Source organism: Lissotriton vulgaris, unplaced genomic scaffold, assembly GCF_964263255.1.
Source record: "Lissotriton vulgaris unplaced genomic scaffold, aLisVul1.2 SCAFFOLD_1851, whole genome shotgun sequence".
NCBI classification, from domain to species: domain Eukaryota; kingdom Metazoa; phylum Chordata; class Amphibia; order Caudata; family Salamandridae; genus Lissotriton; species Lissotriton vulgaris.
Window position 1 is genome coordinate 21,229 of NW_028240813.1, and position 15,728 is coordinate 36,956.

At 39.8% G+C, this 15,728-nt stretch overlaps 12 non-coding genes across 12 annotated transcripts; all 12 read right to left on the reverse strand.

Moving 5' to 3' along the window:
- Positions 1 to 1,656: 1,656 nt before the first annotated feature.
- On the reverse strand, positions 1,657 to 1,729 carry TRNAV-CAC (transfer RNA valine (anticodon CAC)). Its single transcript has one exon. It is a non-coding gene; the product is annotated as a tRNA-Val (tRNA).
- Positions 1,730 to 2,029: 300 nt separating this feature from the next.
- TRNAP-UGG (transfer RNA proline (anticodon UGG)) lies at positions 2,030 to 2,101 on the reverse strand. Its single transcript has one exon. It is a non-coding gene; the product is annotated as a tRNA-Pro (tRNA).
- A 2,163-nt stretch (positions 2,102 to 4,264) lies between these two features.
- On the reverse strand, positions 4,265 to 4,337 carry TRNAV-CAC (transfer RNA valine (anticodon CAC)). The gene has a single exon. It is a non-coding gene; the product is annotated as a tRNA-Val (tRNA).
- A 300-nt stretch (positions 4,338 to 4,637) lies between these two features.
- On the reverse strand, positions 4,638 to 4,709 carry TRNAP-UGG (transfer RNA proline (anticodon UGG)). The gene has a single exon. It is a non-coding gene; the product is annotated as a tRNA-Pro (tRNA).
- Positions 4,710 to 6,840: 2,131 nt separating this feature from the next.
- Positions 6,841 to 6,913, reverse strand: TRNAV-CAC (transfer RNA valine (anticodon CAC)). The gene has a single exon. It is a non-coding gene; the product is annotated as a tRNA-Val (tRNA).
- Positions 6,914 to 7,213: 300 nt separating this feature from the next.
- On the reverse strand, positions 7,214 to 7,285 carry TRNAP-UGG (transfer RNA proline (anticodon UGG)). Its single transcript has one exon. It is a non-coding gene; the product is annotated as a tRNA-Pro (tRNA).
- A 2,155-nt stretch (positions 7,286 to 9,440) lies between these two features.
- Positions 9,441 to 9,513, reverse strand: TRNAV-CAC (transfer RNA valine (anticodon CAC)). The gene has a single exon. It is a non-coding gene; the product is annotated as a tRNA-Val (tRNA).
- Positions 9,514 to 9,813: 300 nt separating this feature from the next.
- On the reverse strand, positions 9,814 to 9,885 carry TRNAP-UGG (transfer RNA proline (anticodon UGG)). Its single transcript has one exon. It is a non-coding gene; the product is annotated as a tRNA-Pro (tRNA).
- A 2,191-nt stretch (positions 9,886 to 12,076) lies between these two features.
- On the reverse strand, positions 12,077 to 12,149 carry TRNAV-CAC (transfer RNA valine (anticodon CAC)). The gene has a single exon. It is a non-coding gene; the product is annotated as a tRNA-Val (tRNA).
- A 300-nt stretch (positions 12,150 to 12,449) lies between these two features.
- TRNAP-UGG (transfer RNA proline (anticodon UGG)) lies at positions 12,450 to 12,521 on the reverse strand. Its single transcript has one exon. It is a non-coding gene; the product is annotated as a tRNA-Pro (tRNA).
- Positions 12,522 to 14,712: 2,191 nt separating this feature from the next.
- Positions 14,713 to 14,785, reverse strand: TRNAV-CAC (transfer RNA valine (anticodon CAC)). The gene has a single exon. It is a non-coding gene; the product is annotated as a tRNA-Val (tRNA).
- A 300-nt stretch (positions 14,786 to 15,085) lies between these two features.
- TRNAP-UGG (transfer RNA proline (anticodon UGG)) lies at positions 15,086 to 15,157 on the reverse strand. Its single transcript has one exon. It is a non-coding gene; the product is annotated as a tRNA-Pro (tRNA).
- Positions 15,158 to 15,728: the final 571 nt, after the last annotated feature.

The following is a 15,728-nucleotide window of genomic DNA, read 5'->3' on the forward strand; positions in this document are numbered from 1 at the left end:
GGCGAGATATAGAAAAGGTGGAAAGGGTCCAAATGGCTGTCCCTTCCTTTTTAGTGTGGGTCCTTCTGACTATCATAGGATTGCTTGTAAGAGTGGCCAGGGTCAGAGAAAAAACTTTCAACCCTTCTTAGTGTTCTATCCAGAAGCAGGCATTTTCTGGGCCTTTAATTTCAGGCTTTTCCCAGCAGTCTCTGTTCTGCCTATGTAAATTAACAAAAGCAGTGCTTATTCATCACTTACTCTAATGTCCTTACTGTCCAGAAAGCTCTGCCTAAGTATGCTTTTTTTCTTTTTCAGTGAAATTCTAAATGTTTTTTCCGCCCAGTCTATGGCAGTAGAATGCTGCTTATGATGCCACATTTTGTTGAATCACCAAGGTACAACTACAGAGGAATATATGAGTCTGAACGACATGGAACTCTTAGCTAACACATCACAATGTGTGATGCTTGCCAACCAAGCACTAGATTCTGGAGCGCTGATGATCAGAACATTCTGCTCCTGAAGGAAAGGAAAGACAGCTTGATGGAAAATAAAGTCTCAGTTTATAGTAACGCTCTCTCTCTCCCAATATCTATCTATCTATCTATCTATCTATCTATCTATCTATCTATCTATCTATCTATCTATCTATCTATCTATCTATCTATCTATCTATCTATCTATCTATCTATCTATCTATCTATCTATCTATCTATCTATCTATCTATCTATCTATCTATCTATCTATCTATCTATCTATCTATCTATCTATCTATCTATCTTTATATATGGATACCTGCGTACACATACATATAGATATGCCATGCATTCCTTTAGATTTGTTCCAACCTCTTACCATTTATTTGAGAATCCCTACTTTTCAAGTGACTGCAAATGAAGTCATTTCCGGCACTTTTTGGCCGGTGCAAGGTAACAAAAACACATGACAACTTTTAATAAAAATCATTGGTCTCTTTGTTAACGCGCACTGTCAAACATGGGGCTTTCACACGTCAGGTAAACATGATAACCAATACACAACAGAAGCAGATGTAGATTGCTTATCAATGCCGGGATAGAACAGTTGTGAATTGAGTAGAAGAAGGGCCCCTGAATTGATACTTATTATATACAGCCTGTAAGATAATGAAAAATGCAGGCTAGGAAAGGAGATGCAAATATCAATGTATTAGAAAAATACATAAAGAGGAGTGATTTGCTTTTATTCATTCAAGGCTAGAAAAAATCAACATACTATTGCAAGCATTCATACACCACCAAATAGAAATAAACAATTCTGACATTAAACTTAAAGGTGACGATGCATTTGTATCATCACCTTGAGAAGGGTCACCGAGGAATTGAGCCCAGGGCTTCTGCACTTAAACACCTGAAACACTCCACTAAACTAAGATGCCTGTTGGTGCCAACAATTCCCAAAGTTAATGCGTGTTCTAGGTGAGCAATGAACAGAATGCAGGGCTCTTTTCAAAGCGAGGTCTGTGAATCAACAGAGTCTGTGAATCAACAGATACATCCACATGCCAATTACTTTAGTGTTTTTAAGAGAATTCACTTTCTTGGAACGAGTCTGCATGAAACCATCTTCAGGGCCTGGACAATTTCATGGCAAAACGGCACCTCTCAACATTGCAGCCAAGACAATATAACAACTGTTTCTGCCCGGTTTCGAACCGGGGACCTTTCGCGTGTGAGGCGAACGTGATAACCACTACACTACAGAAACAGATGTCTACAGTTGATTCTTCTGTGATGAAACTTCTCAAAACAGGCTATTCCAAGGGCCTCTGGTTTTAGATTTCTTTCATGCAACCTTCCCAGACAGCCCTAGCTGAACGCTTGTATATGCCATGCAAGTTCAGCATTTTTGCAAAATGCTTAAAGAGAAATGTTTCCTATTTGCTCAGGCAGGGCAAGGTTAAAAGCATGAGACTCTAGCAAATATTCATCCACTACTGCAAAGAGAAAATTGATATTGGCTTTGAAATGCATACTGCAATACTACTTTAAAAAAGCACCTATGAAAGGGCTCGTCCGGGATTTGAACCCGGGACCTCTCGCACCCAAAGCGAGAATCATACCCCTAGACCAACGAGCCTTCGAAAGGCCCGCACCTCTGAAAAGCTGATACCAGCTCTAAGCACGCAATGAAGATCATGCTGGGGACTTTTTCATGCTTGGTCTGTGAATATACATGAAATTCAGTGTCAACTTACCCTTTCTCAAATGATATCACTATCATTTATAAGTGTCCCCTTTTATTTTGTCCCAGCATTGGACACGTCTTACAGAAAGTCAGCACTTATTTATCTATTTCTGCATTGGCTAGACCCTAAAGAGAAAGGATAAAAAGCTGTTCATAGCAACATAAGAAACACATGTTGCATTTTCTCTCAAATGCTTATTCCCTTTGTGCAAATCGGAATGCCAAGATGAATAACTGGGCCACAGATTCTGGCTAATTATCTTTCCCTTGAATGCAAGTAGCAATAAAAACGGCCTAATGCAGGACTAAAGCATTCCTTGCAAGCCTCTAACATCATAACATAACTGAGCTGCTGGTAGCAAGCTAAGCAATACCTTCCCAAAATGAGAAGTACATGTGCTAATCCGCTCAATCAGCGCTCGATCAGGCTCGATCAGGCGAGATATAGAAAAGGTGGAAAGGGTCCAAATGGCTGTCCCTTCCTTTTTAGTGTGGGTCCTTCTGACTATCATAGGATTGCTTGTAAGAGTGGCCAGGGTCAGAGAAAAAACTTTCAACCCTTCTTAGTGTTCTATCCAGAAGCAGGCATTTTCTGGGCCTTTAATTTCAGGCTTTTCCCAGCAGTCTCTGTTCTGCCTATGTAAATTAACAAAAGCAGTGCTTATTCATCACTTACTCTAATGTCCTTACTGTCCAGAAAGCTCTGCCTAAGTATGCTTTTTTTCTTTTTCAGTGAAATTCTAAATGTTTTTTCCGCCCAGTCTATGGCAGTAGAATGCTGCTTATGATGCCACATTTTGTTGAATCACCAAGGTACAACTACAGAGGAATATATGAGTCTGAACGACATGGAACTCTTAGCTAACACATCACAATGTGTGATGCTTGCCAACCAAGCACTAGATTCTGGAGCGCTGATGATCAGAACATTCTGCTCCTGAAGGAAAGGAAAGACAGCTTGATGGAAAATAAAGTCTCAGTTTATAGTAACGCTCTCTCTCTCCCAATATCTATCTATCTATCTATCTATCTATCTATCTATCTATCTATCTATCTATCTATCTATCTATCTATCTATCTATCTATCTATCTATCTATCTATCTATCTATCTATCTATCTATCTATCTATCTATCTATCTATCTATCTATCTATCTATCTATCTATCTATCTATCTATCTTTATATATGGATACCTGCGTACACATACATATAGATATGCCATGCATTCCTTTAGATTTGTTCCAACCTCTTACCATTTATTTGAGAATCCCTACTTTTCAAGTGACTGCAAATGAAGTCATTTCCGGCACTTTTTGGCCGGTGCAAGGTAACAAAAACACATGACAACTTTTAATAAAAATCATTGGTCTCTTTGTTAACGCGCACTGTCAAACATGGGGCTTTCACACGTCAGGTAAACATGATAACCAATACACAACAGAAGCAGATGTAGATTGCTTATCAATGCCGGGATAGAACAGTTGTGAATTGAGTAGAAGAAGGGCCCCTGAATTGATACTTATTATATACAGCCTGTAAGATAATGAAAAATGCAGGCTAGGAAAGGAGATGCAAATATCAATGTATTAGAAAAATACATAAAGAGGAGTGATTTGCTTTTATTCATTCAAGGCTAGAAAAAATCAACATACTATTGCAAGCATTCATACACCACCAAATAGAAATAAACAATTCTGACATTAAACGTAAAGGTGACGATGCATTTGTATCATCACCTTGAGAAGGGTCACCGAGGAATTGAGCCCAGGGCTTCTGCACTTAAACACCAGAAACACTCCACTAAACTAAGATGCCTGTTGGTGCCAACAATTCCCAAAGTTAATGCGTGTTCTAGGTGAGCAATGAACAGAATGCAGGGCTCTTTTCAAAGCGAGGTCTGTGAATCAACAGATACATCCACATGCCAATTACTTTAGTGTTTTTAAGAGAATTCACTTTCTTGGAACGAGTCTGCATGAAACCATCTTCAGGGCCTGGACAATTTCATGGCAAAACGGCACCTCTCAACATTGCAGCCAAGACAATATAACAACTGTTTCTGCCCGGTTTCGAACCGGGGACCTTTCGCGTGTGAGGCGAACGTGATAACCACTACACTACAGAAACAGATGTCTACAGTTGATTCTTCTGTGATGAAACTTCTCAAAACAGGCTATTCCAAGGGCCTCTGGTTTTAGATTTCTTTCATGCAACCTTCCCAGACAGCCCTAGCTGAACGCTTGTATATGCCATGCAAGTTCAGCATTTTTGCAAAATGCTTAAAGAGAAATGTTTCCTATTTGCTCAGGCAGGGCAAGGTTAAAAGCATGAGACTCTAGCAAATATTCATCCACTACTGCAAAGAGAAAATTGATATTGGCTTTGAAATGCATTCTGCAATACTACTTTAAAAAAGCACCAATGAAAGGGCTCGTCCGGGATTTGAACCCGGGACCTCTCGCACCCAAAGCGAGAATCATACCCCTAGACCAACGAGCCTTCGAAAGGCCCGCACCTCTGAAAAGCTAATACCAGCTCTAAGCACGCAATGAAGATCATGCTGGGGACTTTTTCATGCTTGGTCTGTGAATATACATGAAATTCAGTGTCAACTTACCCTTTCTCAAATGATATCACTATCATTTATAAGTGTCCCCTTTTATTTTGTCCCAGCATTGGACACGTCTTACAGAAAGTCAGCACTTATTTATCTATTTCTGCATTGGCTAGACCCTAAAGAGAAAGGATAAAAAGCTGTTCATAGCAACATAAGAAACACATGTTGCATTTTCTCTCAAATGCTTATTCCCTTTGTGCAAATCGGAATGCCAAGATGAATAACTGGGCCACAGATTCTGGCTAATTATCTTTCCCTTGAATGCAAGTAGCAATAAAAACGGCCTAATGCAGGACTAAAGCATTCCTTGCAAGCCTCTAACATCATAACATAACTGAGCTGCTGGTAGCAAGCTAAGCAATACCTTCCCAAAATGAGAAGTACATGTCTAATCCGCTCAATCAGCGCTCGATCAGGCTCGATCAGGCGAGATATAGAAAAGGTGGAAAGGGTCCAAATGGCTGTCCCTTCCTTTTTAGTGTGGGTCCTTCTGACTATCATAGGATTGCTTGTAAGAGTGGCCAGGGTCAGAGAAAAAACTTTCAACCCTTCTTAGTGTTCTATCCAGAAGCAGGCATTTTCTGGGCCTTTAATTTCAGGCTTTTCCCAGCAGTCTCTGTTCTGCCTATGTAAATTAACAAAAGCAGTGCTTATTCATCACTTACTCTAATGTCCTTACTGTCCAGAAAGCTCTGCCTAAGTATGCTTTTTTTCTTTTTCAGTGAAATTCTAAATGTTTTTTCCGCCCAGTCTATGGCAGTAGAATGCTGCTTATGATGCCACATTTTGTTGAATCACCAAGGTACAACTACAGAGGAATATATGAGTCTGAACGACATGGAACTCTTAGCTAACACATCACAATGTGTGATGCTTGCCAACCAAGCACTAGATTCTGGAGCGCTGATGATCAGAACATTCTGCTCCTGAAGGAAAGGAAAGACAGCTTGATGGAAAATAAAGTCTCAGTTTATAGTAACGCTCTCTCTCTCCTATCTATACTATCTATCTATCTATCTATCTATCTATCTATCTATCTATCTATCTATCTATCTATCTATCTATCTATCTATCTATCTATCTATCTATCTATCTATCTATCTATCTATCTATCTATCTATCTATCTATCTATCTATCTTATACATGGATACCTGCGTACACATACATATAGATATGCCATGCATTCCTTTAGATTTGTTCCAACCTCTTACCATTTATTTGAGAATCCCTACTTTTCAAGTGACTGCAAATGAAGTCATTTCCGGCACTTTTTGGCCGGCGCAAGGTAACAAAAACACATGACAACTTTTAATAAAAATCATTGGTCTCTTTGTTAACGCGCACTGTCAAACATGGGGCTTTCACACGTCAGGTAAACATGATAACCAATACACAACAGAAGCAGATGTAGATTGCTTATCAATGCCGGGATAGAACAGTTGTGAATTGAGTAGAAGAAGGGCCCCTGAATTGATACTTATTATATACAGCCTGTAAGATAATGAAAAATGCAGGCTAGGAAAGGAGATGCAAATATCAATGTATTAGAAAAATACATAAAGAGGAGTGATTTGCTTTTATTCATTCAAGGCTAGAAAAAATCAACATACTATTGCAAGCATTCATACACCACCAAATAGAAATAAACAATTCTGACATTAAACTTAAAGGTGACGATGCATTTGTATCATCACCTTGAGAAGGGTCACCGAGGAATTGAGCCCAGGGCTTCTGCACTTAAACACCAGAAACACTCCACTAAACTAAGATGCCTGTTGGTGCCAACAATTCCCAAAGTTAATGCGTGTTCTAGGTGAGCAATGAACAGAATGCAGGGCTCTTTTCAAAGCGAGGTCTGTGAATCAACAGATACATCCACATGCCAATTACTTTAGTGTTTTTAAGAGAATTCACTTTCTTGGAACGAGTCTGCATGAAACCATCTTCAGGGCCTGGACAATTTCATGGCAAAACGGCACCTCTCAACATTGCAGCCAAGACAATATAACAACTGTTTCTGCCCGGTTTCGAACCGGGGACCTTTCGCGTGTGAGGCGAACGTGATAACCACTACACTACAGAAACAGATGTCTACAGTTGATTCTTCTGTGATGAAACTTCTCAAAACAGGCTATTCCAAGGGCCTCTGGTTTTAGATTTCTTTCATGCAACCTTCCCAGACAGCCCTAGCTGAACGCTTGTATATGCCATGCAAGTTCAGCATTTTTGCAAAATGCTTAAAGAGAAATGTTTCCTATTTGCTCAGGCAGGGCAAGGTTAAAAGCATGAGACTCTAGCAAATATTCATCCACTACTGCAAAGAGAAAATTGATATTGGCTTTGAAATGCATACTGCAATACTACTTTAAAAAAGCACCTATGAAAGGGCTCGTCCGGGATTTGAACCCGGGACCTCTCGCACCCAAAGCGAGAATCATACCCCTAGACCAACGAGCCTTCGAAAGGCCCGCACCTCTGAAAAGCTGATACCAGCTCTAAGCACGCAATGAAGATCATGCTGGGGACTTTTTCATGCTTGGTCTGTGAATATACATGAAATTCAGTGTCAACTTACCCTTTCTCAAATGATATCACTATCATTTATAAGTGTCCCCTTTTATTTTGTCCCAGCATTGGACACGTCTTACAGAAAGTCAGCACTTATTTATCTATTTCTGCATTGGCTAGACCCTAAAGAGAAAGGATAAAAAGCTGTTCATAGCAACATAAGAAACACATGTTGCATTTTCTCTCAAATGCTTATTCCCTTTGTGCAAATCGGAATGCCAAGATGAATAACTGGGCCACAGATTCTGGCTAATTATCTTTCCCTTGAATGCAAGTAGCAATAAAAACGGCCTAATGCAGGACTAAAGCATTCCTTGCAAGCCTCTAACATCATAACATAACTGAGCTGCTGGTAGCAAGCTAAGCAATACCTTCCCAAAATGAGAAGTACATGTGCTAATCCGCTCAATCAGCGCTCGATCAGGCTCGATCAGGCGAGATATAGAAAAGGTGGAAAGGGTCCAAATGGCTGTCCCTTCCTTTTTAGTGTGGGTCCTTCTGACTATCATAGGATTGCTTGTAAGAGTGGCCAGGGTCAGAGAAAAAACTTTCAACCCTTCTTAGTGTTCTATCCAGAAGCAGGCATTTTCTGGGCCTTTAATTTCAGGCTTTTCCCAGCAGTCTCTGTTCTGCCTATGTAAATTAACAAAAGCAGTGCTTATTCATCACTTACTCTAATGTCCTTACTGTACAGAAAGCTCTGCCTAAGTATGCTTTTTTTCTTTTTCAGTGAAATTCTAAATGTTTTTTCCGCCCAGTCTATGGCAGTAGAATGCTGCTTATGATGCCACATTTTGTTGAATCACCAAGGTACAACTACAGAGGAATATATGAGTCTGAACGACATGGAACTCTTAGCTAACACATCACAATGTGTGATGCTTGCCAACCAAGCACTAGATTCTGGAGCGCTGATGATCAGAACATTCTGCTCCTGAAGGAAAGGAAAGACAGCTTGATGGAAAATAAAGTCTCAGTTTATAGTAACGCTCTCTCTCTCCCAATATCTATCTATCTATCTATCTATCTATCTATCTATCTATCTATCTATCTATCTATCTATCTATCTATCTATCTATCTATCTATCTATCTATCTATCTATCTATCTATCTATCTATCTATCTATCTATCTATCTATCTATCTATCTATCTATCTATCTATCTATCTTTATATATGGATACCTGCGTACACATACATATAGATATGCCATGCATTCCTTTAGATTTGTTCCAACCTCTTACCATTTATTTGAGAATCCCTACTTTTCAAGTGACTGCAAATGAAGTCATTTCCGGCACTTTTTGGCCGGTGCAAGGTAACAAAAACACATGACAACTTTTAATAAAAATCATTGGTCTCTTTGTTAACGCGCACTGTCAAACATGGGGCTTTCACACGTCAGGTAAACATGATAACCAATACACAACAGAAGCAGATGTAGATTGCTTATCAATGCCGGGATAGAACAGTTGTGAATTGAGTAGAAGAAGGGCCCCTGAATTGATACTTATTATATACAGCCTGTAAGATAATGAAAAATGCAGGCTAGGAAAGGAGATGCAAATATCAATGTATTAGAAAAATACATAAAGAGGAGTGATTTGCTTTTATTCATTCAAGGCTAGAAAAAATCAACATACTATTGCAAGCATTCATACACCACCAAATAGAAATAAACAATTCTGACATTAAACTTAAAGGTGACGATGCATTTGTATCATCACCTTGAGAAGGGTCACCGAGGAATTGAGCCGAGGGCTTCTGCACTTAAACACCAGAAACACTCCACTAAACTAAGATGCCTGTTGGTGCCAACAATTCCCAAAGTTAATGCGTGTTCTAGGTGAGCAATGAACAGAATGCAGGGCTCTTTTCAAAGCGAGGTCTGTGAATCAACAGATACATCCACATGCCAATTACTTTAGTGTTTTTAAGAGAATTCACTTTCTTGGAACGAGTCTGCATGAAACCATCTTCAGGGCCTGGACAATTTCATGGCAAAACGGCACCTCTCAACATTGCAGCCAAGACAATATAACAACTGTTTCTGCCCGGTTTCGAACCGGGGACCTTTCGCGTGTGAGGCGAACGTGATAACCACTACACTACAGAAACAGATGTCTACAGTTGATTCTTCTGTGATGAAACTTCTCAAAACAGGCTATTCCAAGGGCCTCTGGTTTTAGATTTCTTTCATGCAACCTTCCCAGACAGCCCTAGCTGAACGCTTGTATATGCCATGCAAGTTCAGCATTTTTGCAAAATGCTTAAAGAGAAATGTTTCCTATTTGCTCAGGCAGGGCAAGGTTAAAAGCATGAGACTCTAGCAAATATTCATCCACTACTGCAAAGAGAAAATTGATATTGGCTTTGAAATGCATACTGCAATACTACTTTAAAAAAGCACCTATGAAAGGGCTCGTCCGGGATTTGAACCCGGGACCTCTCGCACCCAAAGCGAGAATCATACCCCTAGACCAACGAGCCTTCGAAAGGCCCGCACCTCTGAAAAGCTGATACCAGCTCTAAGCACGCAATGAAGATCATGCTGGGGACTTTTTCATGCTTGGTCTGTGAATATACATGAAATTCAGTGTAAATTCAGTGTCAACTTACCCTTTCTCAAATGATATCACTATCATTTATAAGTGTCCCCTTTTATTTTGTCCCAGCATTGGACACGTCTTACAGAAAGTCAGCACTTATTTATCTATTTCTGCATTGGCTAGACCCTAAAGAGAAAGGATAAAAAGCTGTTCATAGCAACATAAGAAACACATGTTGCATTTTCTCTCAAATGCTTATTCCCTTTGTGCAAATCGGAATGCCAAGATGAATAACTGGGCCACAGATTCTGGCTAATTATCTTTCCCTTGAATGCAAGTAGCAATAAAAACGGCCTAATGCAGGACTAAAGCATTCCTTGCAAGCCTCTAACATCATAACATAACTGAGCTGCTGGTAGCAAGCTAAGCAATACCTTCCCAAAATGAGAAGTACATGTGCTAATCCGCTCAATCAGCGCTCGATCAGGCTCGATCAGGCGAGATATAGAAAAGGTGGAAAGGGTCCAAATGGCTGTCCCTTCCTTTTTAGTGTGGGTCCTTCTGACTATCATAGGATTGCTTGTAAGAGTGGCCAGGGTCAGAGAAAAAACTTTCAACCCTTCTTAGTGTTCTATCCAGAAGCAGGCATTTTCTGGGCCTTTAATTTCAGGCTTTTCCCAGCAGTCTCTGTTCTGCCTATGTAAATTAACAAAAGCAGTGCTTATTCATCACTTACTCTAATGTCCTTACTGTCCAGAAAGCTCTGCCTAAGTATGCTTTTTTTCTTTTTCAGTGAAATTCTAAATGTTTTTTCCGCCCAGTCTATGGCAGTAGAATGCTGCTTATGATGCCACATTTTGTTGAATCACCAAGGTACAACTACAGAGGAATATATGAGTCTGAACGACATGGAACTCTTAGCTAACACATCACAATGTGTGATGCTTGCCAACCAAGCACTAGATTCTGGAGCGCTGATGATCAGAACATTCTGCTCCTGAAGGAAAGGAAAGACAGCTTGATGGAAAATAAAGTCTCAGTTTATAGTAACGCTCTCTCTCTCCCAATATCTATCTATCTATCTATCTATCTATCTATCTATCTATCTATCTATCTATCTATCTATCTATCTATCTATCTATCTATCTATCTATCTATCTATCTATCTATCTATCTATCTATCTATCTATCTATCTATCTATCTATCTATCTATCTATCTATCTATCTATCTATCTATCTATCTATCTATCTATCTATTATATATGGATACCTGCGTACACATACATATAGATATGCCATGCATTCCTTTAGATTTGTTCCAACCTCTTACCATTTATTTGAGAATCCCTACTTTTCAAGTGACTGCAAATGAAGTCATTTCCGGCACTTTTTGGCCGGTGCAAGGTAACAAAAACACATGACAACTTTTAATAAAAATCATTGGTCTCTTTGTTAACGCGCACTGTCAAACATGGGGCTTTCACACGTCAGGTAAACATGATAACCAATACACAACAGAAGCAGATGTAGATTGCTTATCAATGCCGGGATAGAACAGTTGTGAATTGAGTAGAAGAAGGGCCCCTGAATTGATACTTATTATATACAGCCTGTAAGATAATGAAAAATGCAGGCTAGGAAAGGAGATGCAAATATCAATGTATTAGAAAAATACATAAAGAGGAGTGATTTGCTTTTATTCATTCAAGGCTAGAAAAAATCAACATACTATTGCAAGCATTCATACACCACCAAATAGAAATAAACAATTCTGACATTAAACTTAAAGGTGACGATGCATTTGTATCATCACCTTGAGAAGGGTCACCGAGGAATTGAGCCCAGGGCTTCTGCACTTAAACACCAGAAACACTCCACTAAACTAAGATGCCTGTTGGTGCCAACAATTCCCAAAGTTAATGCGTGTTCTAGGTGAGCAATGAACAGAATGCAGGGCTCTTTTCAAAGCGAGGTCTGTGAATCAACAGATACATCCACATGCCAATTACTTTAGTGTTTTTAAGAGAATTCACTTTCTTGGAACGAGTCTGCATGAAACCATCTTCAGGGCCTGGACAATTTCATGGCAAAACGGCACCTCTCAACATTGCAGCCAAGACAATATAACAACTGTTTCTGCCCGGTTTCGAACCGGGGACCTTTCGCGTGTGAGGCGAACGTGATAACCACTACACTACAGAAACAGATGTCTACAGTTGATTCTTCTGTGATGAAACTTCTCAAAACAGGCTATTCCAAGGGCCTCTGGTTTTAGATTTCTTTCATGCAACCTTCCCAGACAGCCCTAGCTGAACGCTTGTATATGCCATGCAAGTTCAGCATTTTTGCAAAATGCTTAAAGAGAAATGTTTCCTATTTGCTCAGGCAGGGCAAGGTTAAAAGCATGAGACTCTAGCAAATATTCATCCACTACTGCAAAGAGAAAATTGATATTGGCTTTGAAATGCATACTGCAATACTACTTTAAAAAAGCACCTATGAAAGGGCTCGTCCGGGATTTGAACCCGGGACCTCTCGCACCCAAAGCGAGAATCATACCCCTAGACCAACGAGCCTTCGAAAGGCCCGCACCTCTGAAAAGCTGATACCAGCTCTAAGCACGCAATGAAGATCATGCTGGGGACTTTTTCATGCTTGGTCTGTGAATATACATGAAATTCAGTGTCAACTTACCCTTTCTCAAATGATATCACTATCATTTATAAGTGTCCCCTTTTATTTTGTCCCAGCATTGGACACGTCTTACAGAAAGTCAGCACTTATTTATCTATTTCTGCATTGGCTAGACCCTAAAGAGAAAGGATAAAAAGCTGTTCATAGCAACATAAGAAACACATGTTGCATTTTCTCTCAAATGCTTATTCCCTTTGTGCAAATCGGAATGCCAAGATGAATAACTGGGCCACAGATTCTGGCTAATTATCTTTCCCTTGAATGCAAGTAGCAATAAAAACGGCCTAATGCAGGACTAAAGCATTCCTTGCAAGCCTCTAACATCATAACATAACTGAGCTGCTGGTAGCAAGCTAAGCAATACCTTCCCAAAATGAGAAGTACATGTGCTAATCCGCTCAATCAGCGCTCGATCAGGCTCGATCAGGCGAGATATAGAAAAGGTGGAAAGGGTCCAAATGGCTGTCCCTTCCTTTTTAGTGTGGGTCCTTCTGACTATCATAGGATTGCTTGTAAGAGTGGCCAGGGTCAGAGAAAAAACTTTCAACCCTTCTTAGTGTTCTATCCAGAAGCAGGCATTTTCTGGGCCTTTAATTTCAGGCTTTTCCCAGCAGTCTCTGTTCTGCCTATGTAAATTAACAAAAGCAGTGCTTATTCATCACTTACTCTAATGTCCTTACTGTACAGAAAGCTCTGCCTAAGTATGCTTTTTTTCTTTTTCAGTGAAATTCTAAATGTTTTTTCCGCCCAGTCTATGGCAGTAGAATGCTGCTTATGATGCCACATTTTGTTGAATCACCAAGGTACAACTACAGAGGAATATATGAGTCTGAACGACATGGAACTCTTAGCTAACACATCACAATGTGTGATGCTTGCCAACCAAGCACTAGATTCTGGAGCGCTGATGATCAGAACATTCTGCTCCTGAAGGAAAGGAAAGACAGCTTGATGGAAAATAAAGTCTCAGTTTATAGTAACGCTCTCTCTCTCCCAATATCTATCTATCTATCTATCTATCTATCTATCTATCTATCTATCTATCTATCTATCTATCTATCTATCTATCTATCTATCTATCTATCTATCTATCTATCTATCTATCTATCTATCTATCTATCTATCTATCTATCTATCTATCTATCTATCTATCTATCTATCTATCTATCTATCTATCTATCTATCTATCTATCTATCTTTATATATGGATACCTGCGTACACATACATATAGATATGCCATGCATTCCTTTAGATTTGTTCCAACCTCTTACCATTTATTTGAGAATCCCTACTTTTCAAGTGACTGCAAATGAAGTCATTTCCGGCACTTTTTGGCCGGTGCAAGGTAACAAAAACACATGACAACTTTTAATAAAAATCATTGGTCTCTTTGTTAACGCGCACTGTCAAACATGGGGCTTTCACACGTCAGGTAAACATGATAACCAATACACAACAGAAGCAGATGTAGATTGCTTATCAATGCCGGGATAGAACAGTTGTGAATTGAGTAGAAGAAGGGCCCCTGAATTGATACTTATTATATACAGCCTGTAAGATAATGAAAAATGCAGGCTAGGAAAGGAGATGCAAATATCAATGTATTAGAAAAATACATAAAGAGGAGTGATTTGCTTTTATTCATTCAAGGCTAGAAAAAATCAACATACTATTGCAAGCATTCATACACCACCAAATAGAAATAAACAATTCTGACATTAAACTTAAAGGTGACGATGCATTTGTATCATCACCTTGAGAAGGGTCACCGAGGAATTGAGCCCAGGGCTTCTGCACTTAAACACCAGAAACACTCCACTAAACTAAGATGCCTGTTGGTGCCAACAATTCCCAAAGTTAATGCGTGTTCTAGGTGAGCAATGAACAGAATGCAGGGCTCTTTTCAAAGCGAGGTCTGTGAATCAACAGATACATCCACATGCCAATTACTTTAGTGTTTTTAAGAGAATTCACTTTCTTGGAACGAGTCTGCATGAAACCATCTTCAGGGCCTGGACAATTTCATGGCAAAACGGCACCTCTCAACATTGCAGCCAAGACAATATAACAACTGTTTCTGCCCGGTTTCGAACCGGGGACCTTTCGCGTGTGAGGCGAACGTGATAACCACTACACTACAGAAACAGATGTCTACAGTTGATTCTTCTGTGATGAAACTTCTCAAAACAGGCTATTCCAAGGGCCTCTGGTTTTAGATTTCTTTCATGCAACCTTCCCAGACAGCCCTAGCTGAACGCTTGTATATGCCATGCAAGTTCAGCATTTTTGCAAAATGCTTAAAGAGAAATGTTTCCTATTTGCTCAGGCAGGGCAAGGTTAAAAGCATGAGACTCTAGCAAATATTCATCCACTACTGCAAAGAGAAAATTGATATTGGCTTTGAAATGCATACTGCAATACTACTTTAAAAAAGCACCTATGAAAGGGCTCGTCCGGGATTTGAACCCGGGACCTCTCGCACCCAAAGCGAGAATCATACCCCTAGACCAACGAGCCTTCGAAAGGCCCGCACCTCTGAAAAGCTGATACCAGCTCTAAGCACGCAATGAAGATCATGCTGGGGACTTTTTCATGCTTGGTCTGTGAATATACATGAAATTCAGTGTCAACTTACCCTTTCTCAAATGATATCACTATCATTTATAAGTGTCCCCTTTTATTTTGTCCCAGCATTGGACACGTCTTACAGAAAGTCAGCACTTATTTATCTATTTCTGCATTGGCTAGACCCTAAAGAGAAAGGATAAAAAGCTGTTCATAGCAACATAAGAAACACATGTTGCATTTTCTCTCAAATGCTTATTCCCTTTGTGCAAATCGGAATGCCAAGATGAATAACTGGGCCACAGATTCTGGCTAATTATCTTTCCCTTGAATGCAAGTAGCAATAAAAACGGCCTAATGCAGGACTAAAGCATTCCTTGCAAGCCTCTAACATCATAACATAACTGAGCTGCTGGTAGCAAGCTAAGCAATACCTTCCCAAAATGAGAAGTACATGTGCTAATCCGCTCAATCAGCGCTCGATCAGGCTCGATCAGGCGAGATATAGAAAAGGTGGAAAGGG